Genomic DNA, 22,063 nt, shown 5'->3' on the forward strand with positions numbered 1-22,063 from the left:
AAAATAGAACATGCTCTATCTATTTATACAGCTGTTTATATTATACAGCAACGTATAATACCTTACAGTGGGCAATACGGTCATGTAAATAGATGGAAATGAAATAAATGGGGCTATATGCTACCCAAATATACAGTTGTTTTTATAAAGCCTTTGCTGCATTCACACGACCGTATGGGGGAAGTATGTACGCCCAATGGAGCTCCGTTTCATTCCATGTCTTTCCCCATGTTACGGCGCGTACGCCGTGCATTTCTATGGAGAGGGGAAATCCTTTTCTCCATGGCGCCGGAAAGAGGTGATGATCACAGTCCAGCAGAATCAACCTCATCATAAGTGTAAAATGGGTTTCCACTCATTCCTATCACCATATGGTCAACTCTGTAAAATACTATTACCACTGCTCCCATGAATAGGTGTAAAATGTGTCAGGGACATCAGATAAAGAATCATTGTCATCTATGACTTTCTCTTTATCTGATTTCATTGACACATTTTACACCTATGCATGCAAGTCCCATATTTCATCCATCTCTAGTTCTCTTCATCTGAATTTAACTTCAAGCTTCATTTACATTCATGTCCACTTTGGAAACATCACAGTTATCTCTGCAATTCTTTAATGCGTGCGGTCGCACTTCGATGGTGGGTGCTATTCTGGATTAGGGATCCCACCCCAATGGTATTAGAGAGTAAAGTAATCCAAGCACTCCTTAAGGTAATTTTGTATGCCAGAAAGTGATATTTATTTACAGATTGGTGATCAAATAGTGACGTTTCGGCCTAACATAGGCCTTTGTCAAACACTGTAAGACACAATATGAAAAGGTATATTTACAAAAGAACATGTGAAACTCGGATAATATAAAGACCATAATGAAACCTGGTACAAATGGAAGTACAGAGATGGGCAATATTGATAATAATCGCAAGCTGGGCTAATAGTAGTACAAGTCAAACACTATAATGCAAGCTGGGCTAATAGTAATACAAGATGGGCTAATAGTAATACAAGTCAAACACTATAATGCAAGATGGGCTAATAGTAATGCAAGTCAAACACAATAATGCAAGATGGGCTAATAGTAATACAAGTCAAACACTATAATGCAAGATGGGCTAATAGTAATGCAAGTCAAACACAATAATGCAAGATGGGCTAATAGTAATACAAGTCAAACACAATAGTGCAAGATGGGCTAATAGTAATGCAAGTCAAACACAATAATGCAAGATGGGCTAATAGTAATACAAGTCAAACACAATAATGCAAGATGGGCTAATAGTAATACAAGTCAAACACAATAATGCAAGATGGGCTAATAGTAATGCAAGTCAAACACAATAATGCAAGTGCAAAGTTACTAGGATGTATATCGGAAGTCAAATCACAACTGATGGCTAACACTCGGCGGGCGATGAGCTAAAATGCCTGTAATGTAAAAAAAGGATAGTTACCGATCACAGAGGAGGTTAGTGGAAAAGGCTGGCTGGTACATCAGGCAATAAGTATTGACACTGTGTGTCTTGTAGGAAGTGAGCTGTGTCTCTCTCCCCCCCCCCCTTCCCTCGTCTCCCAGTATACTCCTCTCTGCCTTATTATATTCCTATCTTTCCTCCATGTCCCCACTCCAGTCACACACTATGGCTACATAACCATAGATTAAGCATACTCTATAACCAGATCCCATACACTACCTTTACTCATCCACACCGCTTACCTCGATGCAGATGCATCACCATGACAACAGCTACACGCAGGCCAGCACGGGGGCACAATGCTATTGGCCCAGATCTCTCACGGGGCGGTGTCCACCCCGCCTGCCAAACCCACTGGAGTTGCCCTCCGCCCACTGCATGACGTCAGGATGCCTCAGCTGCCTCTAAAGCTAGTAGGATCTTGTCATGTATCAAAAGTGGTATGGACTCTCGTGATAGGGATGTAATATTACCACTATACAAGGCATTGGTTCGGCCACACCTGGAATATGCTGTTCAGTTCTGGGCACCGGTCCATAAAAAGGATGCCCTGGAGCTGGAGAGGGTTCAATGTAGAGCCACAAAAATGATAAGGGGTATGGAGGGTCTTAGTTATGAGGAAAGATTAAAACAACTAGATTTATTTAGTCTGGAAAAGAGACGACTACGAGGGGACATGATTAATTTATTTAAATATATGAATGGTCCATACAAAAAATATGGTGGTAAGTTGTTTCAGATTAGATCAAATCAAAAGACGAGGGGGCACTGTCTCCGTTTGGAGAAAACAAGGTTTAATCACCAGAAGCGACAGGGCTTTTTTACTATGAGAACTGTCAATCTGTGGAATAGCCTGCCTCAGGCGCTGGTCACAGCAGGGACAGCAGAGAGCTTTAAGAAGGGTCTAGATGCCTTTTTACACCTAAATAACATTGATGGTTATGTTATATAGGATTGTTTCCCCTAAATCCCTTCCTCATCCAATCCCTTCCCTTCCTTGGTTGAACTTGATGGACAAGTGTCTTTTTTCAACCGTATAAACTATGAAACTATGAAACTAGGATCTCCTCCCAATACATATGCAGTCACATGATCGTGACATCACACGTCACATGACCGCCACATCACGATGTGGGAGGATCCGGAGGCGGTCCAGGATACATTTAAACACAGGCACCGCCATGACACACAGCACACTTCCTACCAGACACACAGTGTCAATACTTATTGCCTGATGTACCAGCCAGCCTTTTCCACTAACCTCCTCTGTGATCGGTAACTATCCTTTTTTTACATTACAGGCATTTTAGCTCATCGCCCGCCGAGTGTTAGCCATCAGTTGTGATTTGACTTCCGACATGCATCCTAGTAACTTTGCACTTGCATTATTGTGTTTGACTTGTATTACTATTAGCCCATCTTGCATTATTGTGTTTGACTTGCATTACTATTAGCCCATCTTGCATTATTGTGTTTGACTTGTATTACTATTAGCCCATCTTGCATTATTGTGTTTGACTTGCATTACTATTAGCCCATCTTGCATTATAGTGTTTGACTTGTATTACTATTAGCCCATCTTGTATTACTATTAGCCCAGCTTGCATTATAGTGTTTGACTTGTACTACTATTAGCCCAGCTTGCGATTATTATCAATATTGCCCATCTCTGTACTTCCATTTGTACCAGGTTTCATTATGGTCTTTATATTATCCGAGTTTCACATGTTCTTTTGTAAATATACCTTTTCATATTGTGTCTTACAGTGTTTGACAAAGGCCTATGTTAGGCCGAAACGTCACTATTTAATCACCAATCTGTAAATAAATATCACTTTCTGGCATACAAAATTACCTTAAGGAGTGCTTGGATTACTTTACTCTTAAATACAGTTATCTCTGCATTCAAGGTGTGAACAGGTGTACAACTTTGTATTTCGTGGTGAGGAGTTAAGTTTGTCTACTTTTCATCTTAAATGTATTTTACAAAGAGGTAACAAAAAGGCTCAACTTATATTTGGCCTACATTTATCAAAAAATGTGCAATCTGCACTAGGTGCAGTTTGCCAGTGAAGTGTGTAGAGTACATCAGATTCAATTGTAGTTCACAGTCTTCATAAATCTGGTGCAACCTGCAGTTATTGGGCAGAGGGCACCTTTAATATACAGCAGGAGACACAATTCTGTAGCGGTAATAAATGTGGCACACAGTCTGTCTGTGCACCAGAAAACCCCTTCATGTGCAGAATTTGTGCCGTGACACTTTATAAATCTGCAAGCAATTTACACATTCTTTCTAGTGCAAAGTCAGACAGAAAACTGATGCAAACACTGTAATAAATGTGGCCATTTGGTTTACTATTATACCATATGGCTGATCCGGCTCAGTACAAATTGCTATTCCCATAACAGTTAAAAAAAACAAACAAACAAACAGCCATGTGCTGTACTTATGGTTTTCACAAAAAAATGCCAGTTTGATTGTGTGAAAATAGCAAAAAATTTCTAATTTTGGTACATTTTAGTGACAACCTATATGACTACTGTTACTATGAATAGGAGATATTACTCAAGAGAAACAGAGAAAGTACAAACCTTAATAGATCCACTGATTAGCAATACCATGAAAGCTTTTTGTGCTGCCTAGAAATTCCTTTTTTATGTATGAATAGAGGTGTATATATACACTCACCGACCACTTTATTAGGTACACCTGTCCAACTGCTCGTTAACACTTAATTTCTAATCAGCCAATCACATGGCAGCAACTCAGTGCATTTAGGCATGTAGACATGGTCAAGACAATCTCCTGCAATTCAAACCGAGCATCAGTATGGGGAAGAAAGGTGATTTGAGTGCCTTTGAACGTGGCATGGTTGTTGGTGCCAGAAGGGCTAGTCTGAGTATTTCAGAAACTGCTGATCTTCTGGGATTTTCACGCACAACCATCTCTAGGGTTTACAGAGAATGGTCCGAAAAAAAAAAAAAACATCCAGTGAGCGGCAGTTCTGTGGGCGGAAATGCCTTGTTGATGCCAGAGGTCAGAGGAGAATGGGCAGACTGGTTCGAGCTGATAGAAAGGCAACAGTGACTCAAATTGCCACCCGTTACAACCAAGGTAGGCAGAAGAGCATCTCTGAACGCACAGTACGTCGAACTTTGAGGCAGATGGGCTACAGCAGCAGAAGACCACACCGGGTGCCACTCCTTTCAGCTAAGAACAGGAAACTGAGGCTACAATTTGCACAAGCTCATCGAAATTGGACAGTAGAAGATTGGAAAAACGTTGCCTGGTCTGATGAGTCTCGATTTCTGCTGCGACATTCGGATGGTAGGGTTAGACTTTGGCGTTAACAACATGAAAGCATGGATCCATCCTGCCTTGTATCAATGGTTCAGGCTGGTGGTGGTGGTGTCATGGTGTGGGGAATATTTTCTTGGCACTCTTTGGGCCCCTTGGTACCAATTGAGCATCGTTGCAATGCCACAGCCTACCTGAGTATTGTTGCTGACCATGTCCATCCCTTTATGACCACAATGTACCCAACATCTGATGGCTACTTTCAGCAGGATAATGCGCCATGTCATAAAGCTGGAATCATCTCAGACTGGTTTCTTGAACATGACAATGAGTTCACTGTACTCAAATGGCCTCCACAGTCACCAGATCTCAATCCAATAGAGCATCTTTGGGATGTGGTGGAACGGGAGATTCGCATCATGGATGTGCAGCCGTCAAAGTGTACGATATATGAAAAATCCCTCACTCCTTGTGGACCCATCTGGATCTTGATGGGCTTTCTTATGTTATTATTGCAAACATACAGTTTAAACATTTTCATCTAAATACAAACAAATCTGTCAAAAAATGTAAAAAGCACACAAATAACAAAAAAACTTTTTTTCTATAGTTGTATAAAATCTCAATCCCCTATGGACTCTTGTCTTATTGAGAAAATGTCTATGTTTCCATGACAACACACAAAACTGATATTGAGCTTCCCCCAACCTTAAAATGTACAACAGTGTACAGAATACTTAAATATTTCATGATAAAAAAAATAGTTTAGAATTTCAGCCTATTCTCGCTTTCCTCAATCCTCCCAGGGCAGGTTATCTGCTCTGCACTTTTCATCTTATATTTTTATTATTTATTTTCTACCAATAATAACTTCTTCCCTGATATCCATCTATTTCATATGTGAGATGGATATTCGTTCCTTATAAATTATGCTTAGAATGAGAGATCTTATCACTAAATGGCTTTCTTCATGTGAATGCCATTATCGGTTGTGAGATGAAAACTGCAATACAAGGTTGGAATGGTGGTTAAATGCTTATATTGTTGTGGTTTTAAAAAGAAATGCCATTTCTAGATTAAAATAGAAATAAAATTGTATAATAATAAAAATCATACAGTAATATTTGATTAAATATAAATGTGTATATTTTAAGGGCCACAACCAACAGGTGGTGTAACACCAGTGTAACATGAGTGCTGGTCACCACACAGATGTCTATAGAAAGGGACCACCCTTGCTGCAAACATGGGTGGGAATAGGACCTACATTGTCTTTTGCTATGCAGGCAACCAGCACCTTATCCATGCAGTGATGCGTGAAGTATATGGGGCAGTGAGTAAGCCGCAGTTTGAGGGCTAGCTCACTGCCAATGCAAGCGGTCATGAGGCCTAAATGTGTGAGACGTCATGGTCTTTTCTTGCACCTGCACTACTGAAAAAAAATTCACACACATTTCAGGCTTAGATAACCTGCCATGATTCAGCAGGTTTAAAGACTTTCCGTTAGCACATGATGTGAGGAATGGAGAAAAACATTCTGAATTGTGAAGCATATTATACAAGACTATTAGATTATTGTAGGTTTAAGCAATTACTTGTTGTGTTATGGTGATTTCTTCATATTATTTCTGCTGTTGGTGATTTCTGCTTAGTTATTTCATTGCAGGTTTCAGCATTAAGGGCTCTTTCACATTGGCTTTGTTATTCACGTTTGTGGTTCAGTGATTTCCACGGATGCCTCACAAAGTCATTGATTTCTATTGGTGTTTCCTTTACTGGGATTAAATGTAAAAGGAATAAGAAAATAAAAAAATGGTAAATTAAGGGAAAGATAAAGTAGGAAAAAAAATGGTAAGCAAATGAGAGCTAGAAAGAATGGAGAGTGAAACTTATAGCATAATAAATCTGTAAATTTAGGAGTTAGGGTAGAAGGAATGAAGGAAAGAAGGCAGGGGAAGCATGGACTATAATGGTCACATTTACACCTTAGGGTGATGGCACACATGGCGTTTTGACCATGTTTGGCCCACTTTCAAGCGGTCTGTCAAAAACGCATGCGTTTTTGACAGTTTTGACTAATTATCTTAATTTAAACTGGTAAAAAAAAAGGCTTGCGTTTTCAAACAAACTGCTTAAAAAACGGGCCAAAAATGTGTTCAAAATGCCACATGTGCCATCACCCTTACATTTGTCATCCACTTTCCAAAATGAAAAATATGCCAACAATGGGATTTCTGTAAACCGTAGAATTGCTATTTATGGATTTTCTTCCTTCATTTTTTTCTTACTTCAGTTCTCAAGAGCATCATGTCATCTCCATAACAGGAGTAAATATTTTGGCGGCCGAAGGATATTTGTTTAGTAGCTACTCATTCTTGTCAATTCAGAGAAAAATGATTTGGCCATTAATGGCTCAGTTACAGCAGCAAAAACATCTGTGTCCCGGGGCCGTGACATGATAGTCTTATAGGTTTACCTATGGAGCTTAATACTATAGCATCGCTCAGCCGAAATCCCTAGGGCTATCAAATATTTCTATCCACAATTTCTCCGGTATGCTCTTTCTAGCTCTTTATTTTCCTGTTGAAAGTAGAGGAGCTCCTTGGGGCATCGTCTTGCCATTCATTTATGTACCATCGTCTCTAGATAAAGAGAAGGAAAGACAATAAATGGCAGAAAGAGAGTAAGTGCCTGCAAAATGTCTCTGCTGCCTGACAGAAGCTGATACTATCTGCTATAGAGCTCTATAACATTAGCATTACTTTCTGCCATTTTACAATGAAAGGAAAGCTTTTTTTTGCTCTTAAAAAATCTGCCTTTTCATGTTACCAAAAAAATGGAGGAGATAACATAACTCTAAGAAAGGACAATAAAGTTATGTTTGACAATATATAATACAATTTAAATGCAACATACTGTAAATGGAAATCATGAGTGGATTATGGCATATTTTTAAATATAAGTTTATAACAGAATTTTTTGTGTAGACTGGAATAGATCCACTTCACTTTATCAATATCAGAGGGTAGGGATATAATGACAGTAAATCGTCAATGCCAAAACTTTGCACTATCCGCAGTTGGCAGAATAGGTGGCTTTAATTTGTGTGTGAACTGTGGCTTGGATTAACTGAGCCATACCCTGCTCCTTGCATTTCAGCCCTGCCCAGCAAGGGTTACTACCCTTATTGACAGTTCCTCCAGTTTGCTGCTTGAGTCGGGTCCGGGAACTGCCTTATATACCTGCCTATTCCCATCAGACTTTGCTGGATATTTTTTTACCTGTGTATCTTACCTTCAGACTTACCTGTGTATCTAGTGCTATTGCTGTCTTGCTATTGTGTGTTTTGAGTTCTGCTTTGCCTACTTACCATTCTATTTACTGTTCGATTCTGTACCTTTTTGCCATCTTGGTTTTGACCTGGTTTGTTTGACTCCGCTTGTCTGTCCTATCTGTGGTATGTCCCTCAGTGTTGTCTCTCCCAGTGTTACCTGTCTTAGTCCTGTGTTAGCATTCTGTGCCCCAGTGTGAACACTGGTCTATCTCAGTATTCCTGTTACCTGTCCGCTCCACCATCCAGCAACTGCCAGACGAAGTAATTCATCTGTCATCTTGAAGGGTCGCTCAGGGACGTCAGTTAGGGACGTCAGTTAGGGACGTCGCAGGGTGAGTTCACCTCCACTTACCTAGTATGACAGCTAGTGCCAAGCCTGGTTGTGGTTGCGCGGTTGCTGGACAGGTACTGACAGATAGCTACACTTTATAAACAGATAAGACTGTCTATGCCGTTCACCCATCACTTTCTAAAAACTTAAATAATTTATTGCAGTAGGCTTAAAGCTCCCACATCTAGGTCTGTCAGATAATATATTTTCACTGCTTCAGCTTCACTTATTTTTCTATAATAGACTATCAACGGGCTGACTGCTGATGGTAAAGACGGGGACTCCAGACTACCACTTTGATTGGATACCCCCTCCACCGTGGAGATCAGGATGACTCATAATCTCATGCTGCAGCAGGTCCCTCCTATTCATCAGACAAAATATTCATACACATTACTCCAAATTCTGGATTGTGTGGATTGTGGGAATGGTCGGTGCACCAGTAGGGTACCAGCCGCTCTTCAATTATCAATATTATTAACTCAGGACTCCAATTTTAGTTACAAAGCAATTATCTCTTTTTGAAACATTGATAAGAAATCCACATGTATTCCATTTGACATTTCAATTGTAAGCCCTTCATCAGAAACTTAATCATATACATAAAACAATATTATAGCATACATTATATGCATATGCTTTACTAACTATGTATATAAACTGTGTTATTCCCCTTATGTGACACCAGGCCACTGCCATCTCCTACACATTGTATACTCCTATTGCATATACCAAGAGAGACCTGTTAACTCTATGGCACTTTACTATGAATGTATATATTTTATCTGTTATCTAAGAAACAGATAAAATATATACATTCATAGTAAAGTGCCATAGAATTTCATGTGACACAAATCGTGGGGCGGGCCGTCCGAACAATTCGGACTATGCGCGGGATTTAACAATTCAATTTGTGCACTCACGTACACCGGGAGTAAGAAGGTGAACTCCGGTAGACCTGATGAGTGAAGCGACGACACATGCAGGAAATTCCGGCGGACAACGCACAACGGAGATTGTGCAGGATCTGGGTAAGTAAATGTGCCCCATTGTTTTATGTATATGATTCACAGTTTCTGATGAAAGTCTTACGACCAAAATGTCAAATGGAATACATGTGGATTACTTATCAGTCTGTCAATAAAGAATAATTGCTTTTCCCATGCTATTCATCAGAGCTCAAACATGTAAGCAAAGATCCATGAAGAGTTTGCATACACCATTAAAATAAGTAGCCGGAATGCCTAATCACTTGATAAACATTCAGGGACACGGCCTGAAAAGGCTTTAATGACCATGGCATGTTTAGCATACATGGCAGTTTAAGGGCCATAATTTTTGTTTTTTTGTGTGTGATCTTAAAATGTTTTGCTGCATTTTTTTCAGGACACATAAGACTAGTTAAAATGTAATAAAAGTTTAAAGATTCTTTTAATTTTTTAAGTTTTATTTAGTATTTATTTAGTATTTATTTTTTTAATTTATTTTCAAATTAACTCTAAATTAACATTATTAATGAATTTCCTATTTTGTTTTGGTAGCTTTGATATATAATATGTATAGTCTCGGGTAAAGGGGGCGACTATGGAAATGTTTTTTTGTAGTGTAGCGTGGGATTTTTTTTATTAGATTGGGGAATGTAAATTTATTTTTATAAATATTTATTTTTTTGTGTGGGTTTTTACTTTATATGTTCCCTTATGAGGTCATAAAAGACCCTGGGGGATATTTTCACAGTTTTTTTTATTCTTTTACAAATTTTACCCTGTAACTAGGGCATCTATAAGACAGGAGGCACTCTGGCTCATATTCTTCTTCCACTCAGCTCAGAATTGCCATTACTCCAAGATTGTATATCACTCCTTGCCTCCAGTTGCCTCCTCCTCTAACTCCACTTGCTCTTGCCCTGTTTCGTCATTCAGCCAGTACAGCATTCACAGAACCACTTTTATCAAAGCCATGGGGAAATGACAGAGGGCCATGCCCATCTGACCGGGCAAAGACCACACACCACCAGGGAGCTGTAGACTGGGATCTAAAAGCAGATAGATGAATGGTTGCTGCCACTGTTCCATCATTCCTGCAAAGTGTTGTGTAACATTGGATGGAACCTTGTAGCAGCTTTGGGCCAAGCCAAGTTGACATACGTGTGATGTATTGTGCATGTGCTCAAATTGGTGGTACAAAGATTGCTGGCCAACTATACAGACCTGCTGGAGCTGCTGCTTAAAGTCTGCTCTTTATGTTTGCTTTTTCGGCAATTAAATCCTTCTGCTGCTCACCTATCTGCACTGGCCTACCCAGCCACCACCTCATAAGTTATGTACCAACTAGGTGGAATTTAAATATGACTTTAAATATGCAGGAAAGGGTATATCAGCAACAGCAGCCACTGGGTGAGTAGTGACCTGCTGTACTTCATTGCCAATGAATGGACCTCCATGAGGGACATTTGTTCACTGCTGTACTACTTCCAATATTCTTGAAATAGCTCTTCAGGCCATGATGGACAATGTAATGGTGTCAGAAGAGGAGGAACAGGTGCATGGCTGGAGAGAGGGAAGTAAACACCCCTTACCGAGGACAGCTTGTCCTTGCCTCTGGGCAGCCTGACCCACATGAGATACTTTATTCTCCAGTGCCTGTGCATTGACACACAAGTTGTTCGGATACTCAACAGTAAATACTGAGAGGTTAACCTGCTGGATTCATGATACAAGAATAGCTTAGGATCCTTCATAATAGGGCATGAGAATAGGGCGTCATTTAGACCTCAGAGGCAGCACAAGGAGGAAGAGGAGTACGAAGAAGTCAGCAACACAGAACAAAAACCATCATGGCCACAATGTGGAACGCCATGTTGACTTCTGCTCAGTCTATACCACCAGTTGAGGCATGTAGTACCAGGAAGCAGAACTTAAGGAAATTAAACATCATCAGTAAACATGTACCAATTTTAATGTAAGACCCTGGATTAGCTAATGTGGTGGAATCAGGTATAAAATGTGTGTCAAAGAAAGCCAAGTCCATAGGATTGCAGATATCTCCTAGCAAGTTTTGCAGTAAAGAACATAATTACTCGGGAAAAATTGTTAAACTAGAAGTCTAGAGGGTCTAAAATTATGGTAGGACCTTCTCTTATGCCCGGGATCACAAAATCACTTTCTAAACGAATAAGTGTACAATATCATATATAAAGCTGTCTACAGACAGTAATTTGTGTGTTATTTAGTTATGAAACAATATTTTTAATTGGAGGTATTAATTACGTGGCAACTAAGCCCCATGATGTCAGGAGTAGCAAGGGATGGACTAAGGGATAATGACTAAGGCCATATAGGCTGAAACGTGTAGATCCTATCTGTTTTCCATGTGCAAGCCAAGGATATATGAGCCTACATTGATAGAATATTATGAGAAATACCAATAAAGTTGAACAAGACAAGATTGCCTATTAAACACAGCAGAGAGTGCTGGAAGTTTGTTTTATTTAGGAGGCAGAATTTTCCACATGTCACCTGTGTGACAGGTGCTCCTGAGATCCATGTCAAGGATCACAGGCAAACTCGTGCCCCTTTCCGTGGCGCTGCCCCAGACCCCTCTCCGAACGTACCTCTCCATGTTCCCGCTCCTGTCTCAGACATTTTAAGGGCCAGCACACAAGTGATTGGCGCTGGCCACTTCTGGTTCTGATATTTAATCCAGCGACTCCCATCATTCCCCAAATGATGTCACCTAATGCTCCAAGGTGGCGTTCATCCTCAGCCTCCTTTCCGGGAAAGCCCTGGCCTGGGCTATGCCTCTATGGGACAGAAACGATCCAGTCAGGACTACCCATACTACCTTTCTGGCTGAATTCCGCTCCGTGTTTCAGGAAACCGCACAAGCCTCCTCAGCTGAACCTGTGCCAACTGTTGGTGAATATGCTGTCAAGTAACGCTCCCTGGCTTCCTTGCTCTCCTGGAACGACGCGGCCTTGTCAGGTCAAAGATGCACTGGCCGCCCATGACCTGCCGACTACTCTGAGTGGTCTAATCACCCTGGCCACACAGATAGACGTGCGGTTCATGGAGTATGCTGAAGAGTTGCGTTATGAGCAACCACAAGTCTGGCTTCCACGTCTGCCTTGCTTGGCTCCGATTTTCCAAAAACCGCTCCAGCCTCCGGCCTCACAGTCTGCAGTGGAGCCAATGCAGGTCGACAGAGCTAAGGAACGTTCCAGATGTTTTCACGAATACCTCTGCTTATACTTTGCCAGTCCGAAGCACCTCATCGGGGCTTGTCCAGTCCATCCCCAATGTCCCTGTCCAGGAAATGCCAGCACCTAGGGTTTCCGGGAGAAGCGTCCCTAGTTGTGAATTCAACTTTTTCACGCCTGACTGTTCCAGTGCTTCTCAGTGTTGGTACCAGCGCTCCAGTGCAAATCTCAGCATTCTTGGACTCTGGTGGATTCTCTTGTCTCCCGGCATCACATTCCGGTGGTTCCCCTCAAGCAACCCCTTGTTATCTCCTCAGTCAGCAGATAGCTTCTCTCCAATCCGGTCCGGTACCGCACTTAGCCTATCTATTTCTGAATTAGAGCCCTACACAAAGAATGGCTGTCCTTCTATGTCCTGACACACTGTACATTATCTCTTCTCCTGGGTCTTCCATGGCAGCAACTCCATGCTCCAGTCCTCAATAGAAAAACTGATGAGCTCATGTGTTGCGGCCCTGAATGCCACTTATGTTGCATGGTGGCACCACTTCCAGTCCTGACTTCTTCTGTGTCTCCCAAGTCTCTAGAGGGTCTGCCAGCATGCTACCGGGACTTAGAGGATGTTTTTTTCAAAAAACAAGCCGAGAGTTTGCCACCGCATCACTATGATTGCCCTGTGGATCTCCTACCAGGTGCTTCTCCTTCCAGAGGCTGTGTCTATCCTCTTTCTGTTCCTGAGATGGATGCCATGTCCGAGTACATCAAGGAGAACCTGCAAAGGGGTTTCATACGCAAGTCTTCCTCTCCAGCTGGTGCAGGTTCTTCTTTTTTACCAAGAAGGACAGCTACTTACGTCCCAGCATAGACTATCACGGGCTGAACAAGGTCACGGTTAAAAAACTCTACCCCCTGTCATTTATTACAGAACTCTTTGTTCACCTGCACGGTTCCAGGGTGTTCTCCATGCTGGATCTCCATGGTGCTTATAATCTCATCCAGATCCGAAAAGGTGAAGAGTGGAAGATGGTGTTTAATACCCGTGTCGACCGTTTTAATTATTTGGTGATACCCTTTGGACTATGCAATACCCTAGCTGTTTTTTAGGAGTTTGTAAATGACATTTTCAGAGACCTTCTGTATATGTGTGTTGTGGTCTACCTCGATGACATCTTGGTGTATTCTGCAGTCCTTGAGTCCCATCATGCATACGTACGTCAAGTTATTGGCTGGCTCTCTGCCAACCGTCTCTACGTCAGGCAGGAAAAATGTCAATTTCACCAACACGGCCTTCCATTCCTCAGCTACATAATTTCTGACAGAGGTCTCCAGATGGATCCTGCAAAACAGTCTGCGGTTATACAGTGGCCACGCCCAGAAGGTCTATGAGCTATACAAAGGTTCCTGGGTTTTGCAAACTATTATCAGCAGTTTATTCCACATTTCTCCACTCTGGTGTCTCCCGTCGTGGTCTTTCACCAAAAAGGGTGCCAATCCACATGCCCGACCGAGGTTTTCAGTTTGTGTGCAAGTTGTGGTGTTCCTTGTGTAACCAGCTGCAAGTCTACCTTGACTTTTCTTCTGCCTACCACCCTCAGTCGGATTGTCAAGTAGAAAGGGTGAACCAGACTTTAGGCTGTTACCTCCGCCACTTCATCTTAGCCCGTCAAGATATCTGGGCTGATCTGCTACCATGGGCGGAGTTCTTCTACAATTCCCTGGACTCTGTGTCTGCTTGCGCATCTCTGTTCTTTGTGATCTACAGATGAATCCCTCATCCTCCTCTTTCGCTGTCTACTCCCTCTGATGTTTCTGTGGTAGAGGTAGAGGATAATCAAATTATTTGGGACCAGACCCGCCAGTTTCTTCTTCGAGCCACAGACCGCACCAAAGCTCAGGCTGATAAGAGGTGTCGAGCTCCTCCTGTCTTCTCTCCGGATGACAAGGCATTGTTATCCTCTTGTAATCAAGTGCATCAACTCAGTGGCATACAAGCTCCGCCTTCTTCCTTCGATGCGCATCCCGAACTCCTTCCATGTCTCCCACCTGAAGCTAGTCTTTCTGAACCGCTTCTCTCAGCAATCTCCTCCTCCTGCTCCTAAGGCTGACTCCCCAGATCTCTATGAGTTTAAGAAGGTTCTGGACATGAAGACTGTGAGGGGTAAGTGGTTCTTTCTTGTAGACTGGAAGGGGTTTAGGCCTGAGGAGAGAGCCTGAGAGCCCGAAGAGAACATTTTGGATCGGACTTTCCTGAGGAGGTTTCTTGGGTCCAAAAAGAAGTGGGGGAGGCCGAAGGAGGGGGAACTGTCACGGGTGCTCCCACAATCCATGTCACGGATCGCGGGCACACTAATGCCCCTATCCGTGGCACTGCCCCGGGCCCCTCTCCGAATTTACCTCTCCACGCTCCTGCGCCCATCCGGCCTAGGCCCCGCGCACTTCCCTGCTCCCTAGGGCGTGCGCGTGCCTACACTCGGAGATTTAAAGGGCCAGCGCACAGGTGATTGGCCCACCGACAACCTGGTACTGAGTGATGGGTCCTTCGTGTTCCTCTGAAAAGAGGATCTGCCTCGCTACAGCCGATCTACAGCTAACATTTATTAAGATGAACAAAACATGGATCCCATACAACTTAGTTTTGCCAATGTGAGAATATGTTCTGCATTCCTAGAACATCAATTTAAAATTTTTCAATTCTGCATTCCCGGAAGTTCAATTTCAAGTTTTTCAACTCCGCATATCTGGAACTTCAATTTCAAATTTTTCAATTGCCCATTTCCAGAACGGTAATTTAAAAATTTTTGTGAATGGATGTTTACAGAACCAGAAATATCTACTCTTTAAGTTAGAATCAGGAATATAAAGCTGCAACTAAAAATCTATTTATCAAACCAGAAGTCCATGAAATGAAAGAATAAAAAAGGTGGGAATAGTTAAAATGGACTTGCAGATTTATAATATATTATAAAATCCAAATACCAAAATCAAAACTGGATACCACTAATGAGCATACTGATCAGTTAAAAAAATTATTAGATGCAGCATTAGATAAAAATATACTGATAATATGATTTTATATTACTGAAACATTACAGATTGCCAATACAACTACCTGGTCCACTTATAGTATCTGGCGTAGGATCATGTACAGCAACTATGTCTCAGTATATAGATTTTTACAAGAATATGTAAAAAATATATACAGCTGTCTTAAAGACACATCACAAATCACGTCATCTCCGGGGTTCCGATACTATGGTAATGTATTTAAAGCTCAGTTATGTTATGCCTGACGAAGGCTCCGGTCCGGAGCAGAAACGCGGCGCTTTAATTTTTTACTAATAAAGAAACCTTGTTTAACACACTGAGTTGTGTGAACTAAGACGAAGACGAAATAGATTTTTAGTTGCAGCTTTATATTCCTGATTCTAACTTAAAGAGTAGATATTTCTGGTTCTGTAAACATCCATTCACAAAAATTTTTAAATTACCGTTCTGGAAATGGGCAATTGAAAAATTTGAAATTGAAGTTCCAGATATGCGGAGTTGAAAAACTTGAAATTGAACTTCCGGGAATGCAGAATTGAAAAATTTTAAATTGATGTTCTAGGAATGCAGAACATATTCTCACATTGGCAAAACTAAGTTGTATGGGATCCATGTTTTGTTCATCTTAATAAATGTTAGCTGTAGATCGGCTGTAGCGAGGCAGATCCTCTTTTCAGAGGAACACGAAGGACCCATCACTCAGTACCAGGTTGTCGGTGGGCCAATCACCTGTGCGCTGGCCCTTTAAATCTCCGAGTGTAGGCACGCGCACGCCCTAGGGAGCAGGGAAGTGCGTGGGGCCTAGGCCGGATGGGCGCAGGAGCGTGGAGAGGTAAATTCGGAGAGGGGCCCGGGGCAGTGCCACGGATAGGGGCATTAGTGTGCCCGCGATCCGTGACATGGATTGTGGGAGCACCCGTGACAGTTCCCCCTCCTTCGGCCTCCCCCACTTCTTTTTGGACCCAAGAAACCTCCTCAGGAAAGTCCGATCCAAAATGTTCTCTTCGGGCTCTCAAGCGTCGGCCCACAAGTTTATTATCCCTCGGGACTCATCTAGCTTTTTGGTCTACACGCCTCCGGGATCCTGGTCCTGCAAATTGAAGCGTGGTTCATCGGGACCGGCTGCTCCGATCTACTTCTGTGACATGCCTTGTTAAGCTAGCCACCAGGTGAGAGTCTACGGACATTCTTGCATATATACTCTAGTGGTCTACTATATCACACGAGGTTGCGCTCCCGCTTGTGTCTCCTTTCCACACGGGGTAACTCGGGATCTCTCGAGCCCCCCCTCTCCAGGCATTCTCCTTCACCAGCCATGCAGCCCCATGAAATATGCAAATCTTGTTCCAGTTCAGCTCCCCTGACATTAATCAATCATTATATTACTCTTTTCCGTCTGACCCCCTCACCTCCATACACATGAGTAACACTAAATCACTTGCTATAGAGTTCAGACCCCGTGCGTTCATGTTCTTGGAGGAGATGTCTGTGTTCCTCTTGTTTTTTCGCAGAGAGCTAACTGTCTCTGACATGGAACAATGCCCTGCAGCAGTGCTGCTGAGCATTGCCCCAGCCGAAGAGAGACAGTTTACAGCTAAATGTATGGGACTCGCAGCATAGCAGCCAGTGCTACGCACCAAGGGAGCTCACTGCAAGCCCATCCCAACTCCCTCAGAACGTTGTGCTGCTGCACTGCCCAACTATCCCCGATCACCAACGGTGCACCGCACACTTTAAGCAAACAAATGTCTGACTGATGGTTTAATCCTGCCTATAATCTGGGTAAGGGATCTGTTTCCTTGGTACTCCTTGGGCAATGTATCATTTCAATACTGTTACTTACTGACTACATACAGTGTGTATCTTGTAGGTCAAACTTTTAACTATATGTTGATACTGATGTAAATGTGCTGTTTTTAATCCATCTAGCCCATTTTTATTATTTAACTATCTATCCAATCGATGTTTGTAACTAATCATTTAATTTCCCCCCACCTGGGCTTTGTTCTCTTTTCTTGCTAAATTTTAACATGTATTAATTCTACTTGATTTTCCTTGTTCTCATTATGCCTGAAATAAATTCTTTTGTTGGTTTTGTGCTCATTTTCTGGAGTAGAAGCACTGAAATAATAATAATAATAATAATAATGAGGGTGTTCGAAGGGGCGCAGCCGCTGGCAGAGTGTGATGGAATTCCTGCCCCTTGCCTTTGCACTATTTGAAAATCTATGAACATTCACTGATGAATGTTTGCAGATTTGGCATTTATGTACCTGACATAGTTTTGTCCACCAGAGAAATTCTGGCAGCAGGGGACTGGATTTCATCATATGGCAGCACACAAAGTGCCAGTATATAATCTGGGTCAGGACCTCCAAACTGTCACACTTGAGGAGGGAAAGTGTGTGGAAAAGTCTCTTAAGAAAGTCTGTGGATCCTCTGGACCACCACGGGAGGTGATGGAGCTAGCCGCAACCCGGGACAGGAGTCTAAGTGGCACCTGGTCTTCACCAGAGCCCGCCTCAAAGCAGAATGGTCTTGCTGCGGTGGGGTGCCACCAGGTTGTTCCATGGGTGCGACTAGGCCTGAGGTGGCAGCCAAGGTACGGCAGTAAATGCAGGAAACAGTCCAAACCTGATATCACAGCAGGAAACACGGAGGCACACTGGTAATGCTGGGACACAGAGGAACACTGGTAATGCTGACACGGACCGAAGATTCCGCAGGACCGGAATCCTGGAAGGCACAGCAGGACAGGAACCCTAGAAGGCACAGCAGGTCACACGGAGGATCTCTGGAAACACAGGAACTCATAGCTACACTGGAGACACAGGGAATGCAAGAGGGCTTTCACTTAGCAGGAAATGATGCGGATCTCGATGGCAGACCAGGCGTATTTAACCACTTGACCCAGATCTTTTAAAATTTCGAGACACCGTTCCTCTTTACATACGTACTGTACTCCAGTTGTGTTATTGCATTTAAACGATCTATAAAATCTTATGGCGTTATCCCCAGGGCAGCTATAACCTTCCTAGATTGATATAAGGACCGCCGTATTGCGATATTATTGAGTTCTGTCGGGTTGTCTTCCTTCAATACTCCTAATAGGCATGCTAGGGGACTTTCCTCAATTGTTATAGAAAAGACTTTACGCGCCAGTTCTAATAAAGATTTCCAGAAGGATTCCAGTTCTCTACATTCCCACATCATATGGAGTATACCTGCCTCTTCAGTTCCACATACACTTTTATTGTTAATTCCCGTTGTGACCCTGATTCCGTACCTGACTTTGCTCCTCTGCTTCCAGCCCTGACCATCTGCCCTGCCATTTACTTTGATCCCGTGTTGCCTGTCGTCACCTCTTGCCAGTCCTCGACCATGATTCTGCCCTACGACACTCTGTACTTCGCCGTGGCCACCACTGCGGGCAAAGTTGCACCTGTGGAGCGACCTGGTGGTATCCAGCCCCAGCAAATACAACCTGCTGTGCGGCGGGCTCTGGTAATAACTGAGTGTCACTTAGATTCCACTCCCAGGTGTCGGCTTTCGTCATCTCTCGTGGTGGTACAGAGGATCCACTACCCCTGAATCCTGACAGGTCTCAAGAGGGAAATAGGCACTCCTTGTAAGTCAAAAATTGAGGAGACTTTATTTAATCCAGAATAAACAGTATTGCAATCCAACAAAAATTATTCATTCTTATGAATTCAGACCTTCCTCAGACACTAGAATAGAAACAATGAATACATGATTATATAAATGTTGCAAATAGACAAGAGAGCATAATAACAGTGATATGGTCCAACAGATCGATATATAGAAAAGGTGGCCAGAGTGGTGGCAATAGTCCTTTTAAATGATAACAGCAAATTGTATTGCATTGTGGGCATGTAGATGCTGGTATAAATAACACTGTAATAAACCAGAGACACAAGTTATAACATAATGCAGGTCTATGTGTCGGGAAACTGACACGTCTGTCATATATCAAGAGATAGCTATGCAGTACAGTGGTGAAATACAATATTACAATGAATGGCTGTTCCCAAGACAAAACACATAAAGTGAAGTATTGTATCTGATATAATGTAGTACATCAATGGTGATAACAAGCAAAATGACCCCAAGTGGGCTGTAACTTACTGGATTGCAAGGTATAAGTACAAATGGAGATGAGATGCGGTGCTATGACCGCTGGAGCACAGGTGGAAGCGGGTGCTCCCGCTGGAGAGATGAGCACTGGCATTCAGTGTGAGCGCCACTGCTTTAAGCCCGAAACCTGGAAGTGACGTTCCGGAAACCAAAAGTGACGTTCCGGAAACTGGTAGTGACGTTCCGGCCCGAAAAAAAAGAGATAGAAATAGGGCTATACAGAATACAAAAAGACCCCCCTACTACAACTGATGACCCACCAATGGTTTAACAAACTGTAGATTCAGCCAATTTGTTTAGTTTGCACAATTATGTTTTATAGGTTTTTAAGTCCAGATGTTACACTATTGTTTAGCACTAGAAAGTCTTTTGAGCTTTGAATTATTTTCTTTATATTTGAATATTTTTTACTAATGTTTCATAAAACAGCATACTCTTGCTATGGGTCATATTTCTGGCACTTCACCCATAGACTTCATCAACAACACCAGCAACCCTGCTGCATTACAACCACATACAATATGTGGATTTTTAAATGGCAGATGATGATAAGTCATGGGGTTTTACTATATAGATGATCCACTACTTAAGAACACCCAACTTACAGACGACCCCTAGTTACAAACAGACCTCTGGATGTTGGTAATTTACTTTAGCCTTAGGCTACAATAAACAGCTCTAACAGTTATTAAATGTGTTTGCAATCAAGCTTTATTGTTAATCCTGGTTCTTATGACAATCCAACATTTTTAAAATCCAATTGTCACAGAGACCAAAAAAATGATGTCTGGGTTTACAATTATAAACTATACAGTTCTGACTTACATACAAATTCAACTTAAGGGCAAACCTACAGTACCTATCCTGTATTATTCTATATTATAAGTCTAATTATTTTTAATTTCAGGGATGTTTATTGGTGGTGAATTATGTGTTACCTTATGCGAATACTTTGCCCTGTATTTTATCTTGTATTTTTTGAGTTTCAGACATTGATTATGATTTCTAACTTGCTCTTTAAGAACACCAGACTGGGAGGGATCAGGCAGCTAATTTTTTAGACTGAACTATGAAAGTTTATGCACTGCTAACTCCGGAGGGATTAATGCTCCATTTAAATTGACTGCATTATTATAATTCAACCTTAGATCTAAAATATGTGATCAAATCTTTCAATATTAAACTGCCAACAATGCAATTCAAGGGATTTATTCTGCTCTGTATTATTACAGGATCTTCATAAGCAGCAGGCAAAATTATAAGGGCAGTACAAAGAAGGCATTTTATTGAAGCAAAAATCTGATTTTAATTGAGCAACAGCTCAATGCTTGTCCCCGCTCTTACAATACTGCATATTTACACCATATATCCAGATGGCGACTGCTAAAACTGAAAACTAGCAAAATGTGGAATGGACATGTATGCACTGCACTGAAAGAATTTAACCTGTAGCTTATCGCTCTCAGTGCTAGATATATTCACCGGTGGAGCGACCAGTGTAAGTCACGTCACCCCGTCTCAGGACGGGGTAACAGACCAGCAAGGGATGAGGGACATCTGACATCACAGGACCGATCTGATTGGTCTTGTGATGTTGATTGCTTCCATTTGCCAGTCAATACAGACTGGCCAATGACAGTGATCAGTGACTGTGGGAGGCAAATCCGAGTATTCCCCCATTCTCCAAAGTCACCATTCTACGTTTGGTGGTGTTGGAGCGCGGAATACTTTGTGATCTGTCCTGTACCTTACTACATCCGTCATTTAACAAATTCTAGAGTATTCTCTGTGTATTCCCATTGTCTGTGTGATCTCTCGCCATGATCACAATCATCACCTTGTGTACTACCACCCCATCATCCATATTTTCCCTCTACTACCCCCAACATAATCTATTTTCCCCCCAACTACACTTTTAGGTGCGGTTTTGTAGTACGCACTTACATTGAACACTCTTTTCAGTGCGCCATGTAAGTAGTTGATTGTAGTTGTGATTGTAATAGGAAGAGTAGGAGGTGTAGCAGGATTAGTAGAGTAGGAGTATTGCACACCGTGTTTGGGGGAAGGAGTACTGGGTGCTGTGTTTGGAGGAGGGAGTGTACATGGTGTGTTTGTTGGAGGCAAGATTACACATCGTATTTGGAGGAGGTAGGAGTGCATGCCATATTTGGAGGAGGTAGGAGTGCAAGCCAAATTTGTTGGAGTTAGTAGTGAATTCTG

Source organism: Engystomops pustulosus, chromosome 6 (assembly GCF_040894005.1).
Source record: "Engystomops pustulosus chromosome 6, aEngPut4.maternal, whole genome shotgun sequence".
In the NCBI taxonomy this organism is placed as follows: Eukaryota; Metazoa; Chordata; class Amphibia; order Anura; family Leptodactylidae; genus Engystomops; species Engystomops pustulosus.